The sequence below is a fragment of the Pleurodeles waltl genome, chromosome 1_1, assembly GCF_031143425.1.
Source record: "Pleurodeles waltl isolate 20211129_DDA chromosome 1_1, aPleWal1.hap1.20221129, whole genome shotgun sequence".
NCBI classification, from domain to species: Eukaryota; Metazoa; Chordata; class Amphibia; order Caudata; family Salamandridae; genus Pleurodeles; species Pleurodeles waltl.
This window is the reverse complement of record NC_090436.1, coordinates 688266040-688280897: the sequence shown is the minus strand read 5'-3', so window position 1 is coordinate 688280897 and position 14858 is coordinate 688266040.

Sequence of the window (14858 nt, the reverse complement as noted above, 5' to 3'; positions counted from 1 at the left end):
TTGGTACAACAATTAAATATCTTATTGCTAGATCCAACCTCCAGTCCAACCTTAGCTCTTATGTAGTTCTCTCCATGCACCCCTCTTAAAGCTTCTCACATATATAAATACCTACACTATCACTTCCCAAGTCGTGTTAAAAGTAAAACAGAACTTACTTGGGAATCGGATCTCAATTGCTCCCTCTCTGTTCGAACATGGAATTGCATTTGGTCCAAAATCCATTAATACATCCTGTGATGCCAGCACTACACAAACCTCCGATCGCTTCTTTCATAGACTTTTTAAAGTCCTCTCTCTCTTTCTAAGTATAACCCAAGCCTTACGGATTTTTGTAGGACTTGTTCTGATATACCAGGCACTTACTTACACTCTTTTTTCCAATGCCCAGCTACTGCTTCTTTTTGGCAGAAAATTTGTAATAAAATTGCACAGATATGCAATGTCAATTTTCCTTTTGACATTATCAATATCTTTTTGGGAAGTTCCTCTCCCATTTGGATTGGCGCCCGTAAAGTGGGCTGTTTTGTGGATTTGCTAATTTCTTTAGCATTACAAGTTACCATGTCAAACTGGAAGGATGCTACTAAGATCACTTTTAATGGATGGTGGAACTTACTTTGTCATCATCACAAATTAGACAGAGCATCTGCCATTTCTATGAAACAACTTCTTCAAAAAGACTCATTTTGGCCACCTCTCACAACTTATTTATGTCTCCCACCATCTCAATTTCATAACAACACTTTTGTCTTCCAGCTTACATGAAATTGTATTTTTAGTATATATTTAAGATACTATTTAATGATTGTGTTTAGTGTTTGACGTTATATGATAATCACTGGTTCTGGTCATGTATCTTTATTTTTTGTCTATTCATACCTCTCTTTTTCTCCATCTCTTCTTTATAGATCTTCTTCCTTCTCATTTCTCTTTGCTGCATCTATCTTATATCTTCTTTTTCCTTTTCTGCAATAAAAACTAAAATAAAAACATAAACTACGAGTCTAGAAGTGGTTCACTTTTTTTGCTCATTATTCAGTATTTATAGCTAGTATTCTATGTATGTATTATCCTTTAACTCTGTACATATTACCTTTTCCTGTATTGCTTTTTGGAATAAGGTTGATTGTTTTCTGAAAGTTAATGTTCCTTTTTGTTCATACTTTCTTATAATAAAGCATTTGTAAATTAGAGGAATGCAGCATATTTACCTACAGCAAATTCCTGTCCTATCCTTGTGCACTTTTGGCTACCTAGTGCTAATACAGACACCCTTGCTTGATGCTGCAAGGGTGCCTGCGTTGTAGACAGGATTGTCTTTGTGCAGGAAGAGGCACCTCACTGCAAGAAAACGATCCTTAAAGGCATTTGCCTCTTTCTAAGTGTGCAGAATGCAGCACACATAGGAGGAGGAAAAATAAGGAGAAATCAAAATATTTCTCCTTCTTACCCCTCATCTTGGGAGTTGCAGAATTTTCACACATTCCCAGGTCTACCACTAATGGTAACTATGGGAATGAGCCAACATTTTTGGGTGGATGTGTGGAGCACCAATTCTCCAGTCATGGAACACCTCCCTTCTGCAGAGTAATGCAAAGTAGTGATTTTGCTGTCTTGCATTACTCTAGACTTATTAAGTCATGCAGGGCAACACAAGGTAGCCTTGCATGGCTTCATAAATCTCACTTAGGTTTTGCATCGCTCCTGTACCCCCATGCATGGTACAAGAGTGTCACAAAAACAGGGCTAATTGCAGAGGCCCACTAACCTTTTGTGCCCATTTTGCACTTTTTGCTGGTGTTTTCCTGACTCTGACGGTGCCCTGGGTACTGCTAACCAGTCCCAGGGCCTGTGTTCTCTATGTAAAATGAGTATGCAAATTTGGTAATTATACTTGGCTATGTCAACCTACCTAGCAGTCGCTAGTATATGGTATGGCATGTAGGTTTAGGGACCCCAGCATAGGTGGTGCACCCATAGGTGCTCTGCTGAGGTGCCCAAGGTCATTTTGAAGGCAGGCCTGCCTTGCTGGCTGCTTTTAAGTTAAAGTTATATGCAGATTCGACTTTGGAATTAAAAGTACTTCCAAAGTCTTAAAGTATCTTATTTTTACATATAAGTCACCCCTAAGGTGTGCCAAATGTTCCCCTAGGGGTGGGTGCCATGTAACTATAAGCAGGAAGTAGGGATCTTATAAAAATTGCTTTATAAGCCCTGGTGAGGTAAAATAGCAAAATGTGTTTTTCCCTCACTGTAGTGAATGGCCTCCATAGGCTAAAATGGGGAGACATTATTTTAATGAACAAAGTCCCCTTAAGTGCCAGATACCTTGAGTTTGGTATCAAATTAATTGTTATAATAAATCCCACAACTTGCAATTGTTGGATGTAATATAACTAGTTTAGGTTAAGAGTTTTAAAACTCTACCTGAAAGTTGTCAACTTCAGCTCTGCAGTGCCCTTCTTTGATTGGCCAACCTCTGGCAGCCATGCTGCCTTGATGAAGTGTGAAGTGGCCTGGGATGAACACAAAGAATGTGCCTGGGGAGGAGATCTGCCTCAGCAGATGGTGAAGCAAGAAGGGGGGAGAGTGGCCAAACTGGTCATCAAAGGCAGGGAAGGGCATTTGGAGCAGCTCAGCACCTTCGTCACATCCTGCAACCCTAGACAATTAGGTGCCCTCTTGATTAGATTAGGAGAGGGCAGGAGAGGGGTGTGTTAAGGATTTTTAGCCACACCAGTGTGTGGGTTCAGCCAGATCTAACTTCCAAATATCACTTTCAGCCAAGTTGGATTTTTGAAGAATGTTGCTCCCTGGGATTGATTTGTGCCACACTTCCCAGGAAGTGGTCATCAAAGGGGGAAGGAGCCTGCTTGTGATCGGATACCCAGGGCCCTCCAGCTTTCCACCCAGGAGCAAGGATAAATATGGCAGAGCTGCATCCAGACCTCAGATCCCTACAAGGAACAAGACTGCTGGCCCCCTGACCTGCACCTGGGCACTGCACTGTGAAGTAGTGCACCAGCTGCACACTTAGGCTTTACCACTGAAATGACTTTGCCTGTCGTCTACTGCTTCAAGAAGGGACTCCCTGTTTGCTGCAGGTACTGAGAAGCTGCCCAGAGTCCACTGCATCAAGTCCTGCAAGCAGAGCCCAACTGACCAGCGTCCAGTGGCCATTTGAGTGTTCTGACAAGGTTTCATTCTAGTAATTGTAGTCCCAACTCCCAAAGAGCAACTCTGAGCTTCTGGAACGTTGGATCAACTTGTGGACACTCCAGGGACCCAAAAAGGACCTCTGGAAGAAGATACAAAAGTTTGGAGATGTTTGGAGCAACTCCATAAGTTGAAGAGGTACAGTGTGGGAGTTGTAGTCCAAGACCACAAGAGGCAAACCAGAGCCTCTTAACCATTGGCTGGTGCTGTGGACCCCTTTCCTGAATCAAGAAACACTTCTGAAAGTAAGTGTAACAGTGTTACCTCAGGGGTGGCCTGAACTCTGGAGTTTGTCCCTTTCCAGTGTGACTTTTTTAACCCTTTGAGCTCTAGTTGCTTCTATGCGCAAAAAAATTAATTCTTTAAAAATGCATAGCTGCAGTTCCCCTTATCCGATTTTAATCTTGTTGGTGTAATTTTGAAGATAAAACTATAATCTATTTTTATAAATTGGATTTCTATTGTTTTTTACTTATTTACTGTTTTGTGATTTGTAAACGCTTTATACACTTGTCTCCTAAGTTAAGCCTTGTTGCTCGTTGCCAAGCTACCTAGGGTTGAGCTGGGTTTAATTTATTGAGACCTAACTGGACCTAGTGGAGGTTAGTGGCCTATTGCTAAGTTTAGGTACTTACCTACCCTTACCAATAAATCACTTGTCAACAAAGAACTACACAACACTTTGCTAAAATGGTCCTCCGTGTTTAAGTGTATGCAACAATACGTGCATTCCCTACTGTACTGCAAAGGGCAAAATAAAGCTATGGCATGAGATAAAATACAGCGCAGTGCAGTAATATAAAGAGGAAAGATATATTAAATCATTAGTCTGGTCTAAAAGTAGTCAAATTATTTGTGACAATATGTGTACCTCAATTTTAGTTCCTAATGTGATGTCTATTTTTGTGATCCCCCAGTAACACAGTTTGCCAATAACGTTACCCATTTTTTATGACAGCTATTATTAACTTTGCATGCAAGGGAATAACATTGTTATGCATGACCCTCACAACTCAATTTCCTCTCACAGCTATAGAATAAACAATCTGAATGAACATCTGATCCCTGACCCCATCTCATCATCACCAAAGGACTCCTACCGATCATCAAAGCCCTAACACCCATCCTCAATGCCTCCATCTCCTAAGCCACATTCCCAGACACCTGGAAGCATGCCACTGACACTCCACTGCTCAATACCCCATTCACTGACCCAGCCACACTCTCCAACTACATACCCATCTCCCTCCTACCATAGCCAGCCACCTTACTAGAGGAGCTCATCAACTGACATCTCACTGATCACTTCAATAACCACCATCTCCTTGACACCTCAGAGTCCAGGTTTGGGCCCAACCACAGCACAGAAACGTGCACTCATTTTCTACATACATTACATCAGCGAGAAACCACAGCCCTCATCCTTCTGGACATTTCTGCAGCATGACATTGTCTCTCACCCCATCCTTACTATATGCCTGCACAGGATTGGCATCCAAGAGCTCATTGTTCACTGGATCTGCTCCTTCTTAACAAACAGAACACAAGCTCTCAGCCTGGTACCTTATTTTTTGGAAGCTGGCAAACTCATCTGTGGAGTACCTCAAAGTTTGTCCTTCAACCCATCCCTTGCAGAGATTACATGATCCCTCTGGCCATCACCATCTGCCCACATATCAACATCCTCTCTAATGCAGATGACACACATACTCTCCCTCTCAGACAAGACTACCAACATAAAGAACAAGTTCATGGCCTGCATGACTGAAGTCACTAACTGGATGACAGCAAACTGTTTTAAGGTCAACACTGACAATACAGCAGCAGTGATCTTCTGCAAGAACACCTCACCAATAGACTCAAACTGGTGGCTTGCTTATCTCGGTGCCACACCTGCACCCTGTGCTCATGCCAGGAATCTTGAAATGGTCATTGCCAACAAACTGGACACATCTACAAATCAACACTGTTTCTGCCTTATGCTTCCACACTGAAGCTGCTGAGAAAAATCTTCAAAAGGCTCCCAAGCAACATGAAAAATACAATCCCTCAAGCCCTTGTCACCAGCATATTGAACTATGGGAAAACCCTTTATACTGGTTTCACCCAGCAACTCATCAAAGACTACTAACCATCTAAAACTTGGTAGCCAAGTTCATACTTAACCTCCCATGTAGAACTTACATCACACCACACATTAAGGAGCTCCCCTGACTCCCATTACACAAATGCACCTCATTCAGACATTCAAGGCACTACACAACTTAGGCCCGAGCTACCTAAACAATGGCAGCTCATTCACTAACCACCCAGGCACCTCTGATCTGCAGGACTCATATTCACACACATCCTATGCATTCATAGAGCCAGACTCAGAGGGCTTGCCTTTTCTTACATCGCTCACAAAGTGTAGAACAACCTCCCACTTCACATCAGAGCCTCCCCCTCTCTTCTTGAATTGCACAAAAAAACTGAAAACCTAGCTATTTAAATTACCACACAGTCCTAGGTAAAGCTACATCTGCCTTTGAATTGGTTACTATTCATTAAGAGAATCCGTGTTTAGGTCATTATGCATGGTCCACAGAGCCTTTTTATGGAAAGCAATCTTGATATCTCCATGAGAATTCCTTACACACCAGCACTAAAGCTGAGCTCATCCGAGGCCCACTTAGTGGTAATTCCTAATTAACGGCAGATGAGAAAGGGGCTAGTTAATTTGCAGTAAGTGTTACCTCTTTCTGGAATCCGATTACCCTCTCTGCTTTAAGACAAAAGATTTCCTTTTGTTCAAGAAAACATTGAAAAATTGGCTCAGCTCACAATAGATATGTATAGTTATTGATGATGCCCTTAGTGTATTACCTCAGCATCAGAATACATTTTGGCTCACAGTTGCGCTGTAGAAATATATAAATATATAAAACATAACACAACACAGCACAACAAATGGGCTGTAGAACCCTCAGTAGCAATTTCCAGAGTTTTAAACTATGCAGTGCTGTTAAATGACTAACGACACACCGAGACATAGCTACCAATGCTGCAAGAAATGCAGTTGCACCAGGGCCAAGAGTTTGATGAGCCCTTTGTGCCCTGTTATGGTACTATTTCACTGCCTAAATAATGGACAGCATTCCAATTTTCCAGGCCTGCATACAGCATTTTAGGACACATGCCATTTGTGCTACTCCATCCGTCCCCTCACATTTTAGGCATTCATCAGCTATGCATTAACAATAAATAATAATATCATTAAACCTTAGGTTGTGATTATTTCCTGCATGCTGCTGCATAGCAAAGACTTTAAACTGCACAACTCTCCTTCCAGCAACAAAATGACCATATGTGATTTTCCTGTACAGTATAGCACCCTGGAATCAACTAGTGCTGCTTTGGAAAGAATACATGCTTCATTCAGCATGTCAGATTTTTTTCTGCGAAGGATCAGGGGCATATGCATGGCATTGGAGAGAATGTAACTTAATTTCACCTTTCTGGACCAGTGTTCATAAGTTCTATGGCAAACGCTTTAGAGAAATGGAGAAATGTGTTCTATCAAAAAAGACTCATCAATTTCCAAAGGGGGACACACATTTTTTCATATGGTAGTAAAACCTTACAATTCACCACAGCCCTTAAAATAATGGTAGCACAATACTTGTGAGTAAAAGTTGTCTTCAAAGTTTTTGACATTATGAACCGTACAAATGATATTTTGCTCTAGTAAAAAATCTGTCACAGAACAATGCTATAAGACTTTATGAAAACCAAGATTCTGTGGTTTTTAACGCCGGGTATTGATAATCAACTCAAAATCAATTTTGACTTGAATTTTTACCTGAGGGACTGTTTGGCTAATCTTTTTAGAGCAAAACACATCTTTTAGAAAACAAAATCCGGGGAAGTGCCATAGAGAGTGAGTCTACTGCACATACAGGGGGTCATTATGACCCTGGCGGTCTTCAGACCACCAGGGTTGCGGTGGCGGTCTGACCGCCACCAAAATAGTGCTCTGACCATCACATTATGACCTTGGTGGTTGCGCCATGGTCAGACAACCAGCACCACCAGTTTTCCTCCACAGGAGGGACTGGCAGTCCTGGCAGTTCTAATCCGGCAGGGCACTGCTGCAAGCAGTTCCGCCGTGGTGATTACGACCCCCCTCTCTGCCAGCTTTTACATGGTGGCAGCACCGCCATGTAGAGGATGGCAGAGATGGGGTGCAGGTGTCCCCAGGGAAGCCCATGCACTTGGCATATGCAGTGCAGTGTCCCCATAGCCAGCCCTGTCATGCTGATCACTGTTAGCTTTGCAGATAGTGAACAGCGCGATAGGTGCTGGTGCACCCTACACACTGCAGCATTGCCATCGGCTCAATTATGAGCCAGCCGCAATGTTGGAGGCTGTTTCCCGCTGGGCCAGCGGGCAGAAACACCGTTTCCACCCACTGACCCAGCGGAAACTCCTAAAGGGGCCTGTGAGAAGGCAGCTGCACTGGCGGCAACCTGACCGCGGGAGTTTGGTGGACGGCTATTTCCATCTGCCAAACTCATAATGACCCCCTCAGTATCAGCTACCTTTTCCTGTCCTGAAGACACCTCCGTGACCATCACCACACCTGTTTGGCATTCCATCATGCTATAAAGTGCCTATTGAGGTTCTGCAGTGGTGAGAGCGCATTATAAAGAGACAGGCTATGGGGACTGCAAGTCCCATGATTCCAAGCCTTTAGAGTCGGACAGGCCATCACTGCACTCGTTTGGCATTCCACTATGCTATAAATCGTCTTCTGCGATCCCACTGCAATTGATGTGCATGGGCCACGTCCAGGAGATTTTTGGGCCCGCCATTGCACCCTTCAGTGACAGAATGAGGCAGGGAAGGCTCACCCCCCTTGACTCCCTCATTTAAAGTGTTTGCCTTAGCAACAATTGTAAGTATTGGATTTTATTTAACACTTCTCAACACTGACAATAAACCGACATGGAGAAAGGGAAAATGATGGATAATGTTGCTGGGCAAGGCCAAGTGGGGAAGAACGCTAAAGGACATGCCACAGAAAATTGCACTTTGGATGCAATGGATGTATTAATTGAGGAGGTGGAGGGTATCCTGGGGGAAGAGCCAACTCCAGCTGAGGGAGTCGTCACTAGGACTAACATCACTCACTATTTCAAAAGAAATAGCAAGAAGGACTTCGCTACCAAGGATAAATCCTGTAGTGTAGCCGTGAATGGATCTGATCCTCTGTATCCTACTACAGATCCTAGCCTGTCCTAGGCTATCCACTCAGCAACCCGTACAGCTCTGATTCCTCTGTGTCATCCAACATTGCTTACTCCCCTTACCAATCTGGGAGAGGAAAGCAATGAAAACAGTGGGACAAAATTTGTAATGGCAGTAGAGGCTAAAGGGCTGGATCAGGTGTCTGCCCCCATTAGGGGCTGAAACCCTCAGGAGCGAACATTAAGCCTTGAGGGGGGCTGTGTGATCCTTGTGCACTATGATAAAGGCGCTTCAAAAACAAATGTGGAATTACTGGAGAAAAGAAAGGCCCGTTCAAGTGTGAAGCGATGGAGCCAATCAATCCAAGTTTGTTGTCAGTTGTGTGGTGCCGCGGTAGGTGCAAAGGATTGGGGGGTTTCAACAATACATCTCAAATTCTATCAAACCTTGCCAAAATTCAGATAATCAATGTTCTCGGACCACCATTAAGGGGACAAATGATGTTGACTGTTGGCTGGAGTTAACACTACCATCCTCATGGCTACCCCCAACCCTGTACACCATAACCATCGGGGCTCACTAATCAAGCACCTACCATCCATGGCACCAAGCTTTCAATGCGATGCCCACCTAATTAATTATCAACAGCACCAGATGTCAAGATGGAAATCTGCTTTTATTGAGCTTTCCCGGCATCCTAAGAGGTATCCTTCCAGACTGCTTAAATCTCACCAAGCAGGAACCAATATATGTGACAAAGGCCCCAAAATTAGTACCACACCATAGAGAATCAACAGAACCCTGAATCAACAAGGCGACACACTGGATTTGCCATAAACATAACCGTCACTCCTTCATCCACTCAGACATAATTTTTGCTAAACACATGCAATTTAATATGTGTTCCTATATCAGTTTCAGGTTCGTAATAAGAGATCAAACCATAGTGGATGAACCCCTGGCTATGGAAGCACGCCCCCCACCTCAGGTTCATGTATCCAATTCAATGTGTCTCCACACACAGTGAATGCGATGGAAATCCCAGGAGATAACAAAGGACGCTTCCAAACATAAAGGGGCAATGAACCATGTCATCCCACTGCTCTGGGGAGTGGCTCTTTAATTGACACCAGGATTAGTGTAATAACTCTGCCCCAAGAATCTAGCAATTTGCCACAATGCTCTCCTGGGAGGCCCTATTGGAAAAGGAGGTCATGTCCTCCCTACCTTATCAAATATTACTTGTGCCGACTCTCTTCTCCTATCCCCGCTAAAGGAAATCGATTGAGTGTCCAGCAACAAGCAGAACAGTTGGGCCTCTAACAATTTAAACAACAAGGATAAGTTTGATTGTTACAAGGAGGGAGAAGCCATACATAATAAGGACCATCACAAGGTTAGCCCAAATTAGACCTAGGCACATGGAGTGTTCTTTCATGCAATTTAGCTGGCCTTAAGCCAAAATGCATCGATCCGCAGTGGTGGTCTTTTGTTGACAATCATGAAGTGTGTGTCTTCCAAAAAACATGGTGCACTGAACCTTGTTTTAGATGTGGTTATTCAACCCTTTTCTTCCCTGTTTTGGCTCAAGCAAGAGGTCAGCCGACTGGGGCCTTAATTATCTGGATACAAAATTTGAACTGTAGATATAAGAAGTTGCCTCGATCTTCACCGGACCTCCTTGGCCTTTCACTAAGTAAAGATAACATCTGTGTTTAACTTTATAATGTTTATATTCAACTTTATAAAGGCCCCTGGGAGCAAATAGGGAATCTCCAACTCTTGTGTGCCCAGCTGACTAGTTGTGCGCCCTTCCTGCTGAAGCCCCGGTGATAGTCGCAGGAGACTTTAACATGGCGTTTGCACTGCTGGTTAACATCGATTCAACATGAGCTGATGAGGAAGATGCACAACGTCAAATCCTTGTTAGGAATTTCCCAAACTAAAGGCCTGATTTAGAACTTGGTGGATGGGTTATTCCATCACAATGGTGACGGATATCCCATCTGCCAAAATCTAAATCCCATAGGGTATAATGGGATTTAGATTTTGTCAGATGGGATATCCATCACCATAGTGACAGAGTAACCCATCCACCAAGGTCTAAATTATGGTTTCAGAAAAATTTGACAATAGCACAACAATTCCTGTGTATCACGCTTATTTCTGGGGTTAAAGCCCCCAATGGGAGAACTACATCTGACCAAGATGGTGCCCCCTACTTTTATGTGCCCCAAATGTATGAGCACAATTGACTGTATATTTCTTTCCTGGCATATTTGGTCATCTGTGAAAGATGTGGTTGAAATAGAAAATGGGTACCTCAACCACAAGGCTTTGAAACAAGAATTGGCTGGTCTGATTGCTCTGTCCCGGTGGTGGTAAAACACAGCCCATTGGGGTGTGTTGCGCTATCAAATGATAAAAAGGATTTAAAATGGGAATATGTGGAGGTGCACACAGATCTTTTAAGCAAAGTATACTCAAAAGTGAGTGAGGCCCTAGACAAAATGAACAGGTTGTTGCATGAAGGTGCAGTACCTAATCTTCTAATTAAAACACCTGAGGATTTGTTTGAAAATTTGAGGGAGATTCTCTCAAAAGCACCCAGGAAAGCACCAACGAGCAGATATAATCCACTTCCATGGCACAATGCACAATGAAGGACAACAAAATCTTCACTCCTGGATCTCATAAAACCAAAGATCTGAGTGGTATCCCTGCTGCTCGCAGGACATACAAGAAAGCGCTAATACAAGCAAAGCTTGCCTGGAAGAGGAGACCTGGGCTGATTTAGTGCAAGCAGCAAATTCAGGAGATTACAAGGCATTCTAAGGCAATATAGCACAAGGTAATCGCTCTTCAGCGTGCTCAGTTGCTTTCTATGTTCCGTTGCATCGGTGGATAGAGCACCTTGAGAAGTCGTCCTCAACTACTAGGGTTGGGGGAAGTAATAAGGGGCATGGTGGGTACAGTGGTACTGAACCAATCAGCATTTTTAATCAGATGCCCTCAAGTTAACTATCTTAGACTCCCATAGAGTGATCAAATCAATTACAGCCAAAAAGGTTCCAGGACCACACAGTATTCCAGCTGACTTTTTGCATCAGAGACAGATATTTGGGCAACCTACTTAAATTTAATTTTGAAGGCAATTCTAAAAGGGGGCTCAATACCTGAGTCATGGCACAAAGATGAGATTGTTCCAATCTACAAGCAAGGGGGTGGAATGAACCAGGAAGTTATAGACCTATAAATTTCATTCATGGGCTACCCAAAATATTCTGTAGGCAAGTTCTAGGTAAATTGACTGATTGGGCACCATCTAACAACATTTTCTCTGACCTGCAAGAAGGATTTAGATAAAAAACAAACTAGCACCCTGGACCAATTCCTAAGGTTCTGTATAAAATATTGGAAGACTGTAGTTCTTGGGAAAGGCCACTTCTACGCTGCTTTGTATATGAAAAATCTGCATTTGATATGATCCCTCAAAACAAATTGTGGGAAGTCCTGGGAGGCATGGGAGCCCCAGCAAACATCTTAGACAAACTTATAAGACTCCTTGAAAATAAACATGCAAGTGTCAGATATGAGAAAAATGGGGAGCAGCCAAACTCTTTTGGTTAGTGAATAGAATGTAGCAGTGCTGGTTTTAGCCCCAACACTCTTCTCTCTCTTCATTAATTACTTGGCTGACTTCTTAACTTCTGTAACTCCTTAAAATTGGCCCTGGGAAAGTGCCTACATTACTATTTGCTGATGGCATTCTCCTCACCTCAAACATATCAGATGACCTGCAAGCAATAGTAGATTGCATTTTGCTGTTCTGCACAGATTGGGGCTTGGAGTTGAACCTCAGCAACACAAAATACATGGTGTTACACCCTTGTAGATCCACTCAAACCGGAATACAGGTGCACAGAATACTGCTCAAATTGGTAAAGAGCGTTGTTTACGTGGGGGTGACATTGTCTCACAATTTCAGCTGGAAGGCAAAAGTAAGGAGACCAGCAGGAGACCGGGGCAATTTTAAAGATGGCTAAAAAGTTGAAATCTAAGAAATCTAACCCCTGCCCTAAAGCTTTATAAAATAAAGGCAAAATATCCCACTCTTTACGGTGCAGAACTCTGGGGCCATTCAAGTATTAAAGAGTTGAATGTGGTCAAAAATAGATTCCATAGGCACCTAACTAATGTACCGTAGAGCTCTCCTACACTTCCCCTGCTCCAAGACTTGGGCCTGTATCCGACCTCTTTTATAATCAAGCTGAGACCATTAGTGTTCTGGCACAGACTTTGGTCAACCCCAGAGTTAGAAAATTGTAGGCAGTCACTTAGGGAGCTTTTAAAAACATCCGGCCACCTGAGGATTCCCTGTTTGTCCTAAATAAAGAATATGTTCTATGCTCTGCCCCTCAAAACCCTGTGGTGAAACCCAGATGAGGCTTCCTGGGTTCCGCGACAAATGATTGAGGACCAGTGTACAGATGTACTAAAATTATTAAAACTGTTATTCAGGTAGCCTGTCAGATCAATTATTTGACCATAAGATTATGCCATTTTATGAAGCTTCATTAGATTCCATACAAGGCTTCTACCCGGGGCAGCTTTGCCTGAGGTTTAGGTACGGGACTCTACCAATCTCTGAGTTCACTGCCAGATTTGAAGATCTTAACAGGCCTAACAAATCTTATCCATCATGCATTTGTGCTCCTGAATCTATATCCCTTTTTGATTTCTTCTGTGTCACCTATCAATCTCCATGCAAGAAGTGATTTATTCCATTGTGTAAACTTTTGGGCCTTCAGCCCCTAGAGATAGCCCTTAGGATTTTGAAGTCTGACACAAAAGGAGTGATTCCAGTTGACATGGCCAAATTTCTTCATGCAACCTGCCTCATTCGTAAGGGACTAGGATATCTAACCATGCCCATTTGAACTCTAGGAAATAGGATATATAAGGTTAAGATTACACAGCTGGTGATTGTGTACCTCCAGTTTGTTGTTGGCTAGCACGTCCACTATGACTCCATCTTTAAAAGCTGGACAAGAAGAAGCAGGAATATTGCCCACTCTAAAATGGCCTTGATGGAAGGCTGTCAATTTCTTAAACCTTAATGGGACCCATTAAACTTGGCTTTGCACTGAACAAAAAGAAATTTAGTGATATTTTAACTCCTCTAATTTTTACATGATGTAGAGGCATTAATCATTTGGTTTTGTTTTTAATTGTCCTTACATATTGGAACACACATTTCAACACTGCTGTTATGAGTTAGGGCCAGATGTAGCAAAGAGTTGTGATTCGCAAATGGCCCGATTCGCTATTTCGACATCGCAAAATCCGAAATGGGATGCAAAAATCCCATCACCGAAATGCAAATAGCGATGCAACCCATTACCGACTCGCAAAAATTACAACCTGATTTTGCGACCCGCAAATAGGAAGTCGCAAATTGCGAGTCACAAACCATAAGCAAAAGCCAGTTGCAAATTGCGATTAGTCGCAAAAATCCCATTTTGCACATCCAGATTACCACTGATTCAGAGCAGGTGGTAACCAGAACCAAAGTATAAAAGGAGACCCATAAGGCATATGGGTGACTCAAAATGGCTGAACTGTACGTGATAGCATGGAGGAGGAGAGTCCAGGCCGCCCAGCAGAGGAGGAGGAGGCAGAGACAGGAGAGGATATACCGAGCTAGGCAGACACTATTTCAACAATCTGAGGAGATATGTGACAAATATAGACTGAGCAGTGCTGCAATCTTAGAATTAATTGAACTACTGAATCCTCAGCTTGAACGACAGACAATGTGCTGCAGCGCCATCCCTACACATGTGCAAGTGTTATGCTCACTGCACCTCTTGGCCTCGGGTAGCTATCAGGAGGTGATTGCTGTGGCAGGTGAGGTATCCCAAAGTGCACTCTCACGATTCTTCAGATGTTTCCTAGATGCCATACTCACACACATGTCCAGATATATATACCTACCCAGGAATGAGGCAGAAATTAACAGCGCCAAGTTGGACTACTAAAGAATTGCCAACTTCCCCCATGTAACAGAGTGTGTGGACGGGACACATATACAAATTTGCCCTCCTGCGAATATGTGTTCCACAACAGGAAATGTACCCACTCACTAAACATCCAGGTGGTATGTGACACTGATAACGTCATTACTGACATTGTAGCTAAATATCCAGGGAGTAGACATGACTCATACATATTCAGGCACAGTGGGATACACCAACACCTAGAACGTGGGGAGTTTGGAGACGGATATCTATTAGGTATTGCTGACTACACCATGAAGCCATACATACAGGTCACTGTGTAAACTATTAATGCCCAGCTAAATTTGCCTTTTTTGTCAAACAGGTGACGGTGCATATGCCCTGAGACCA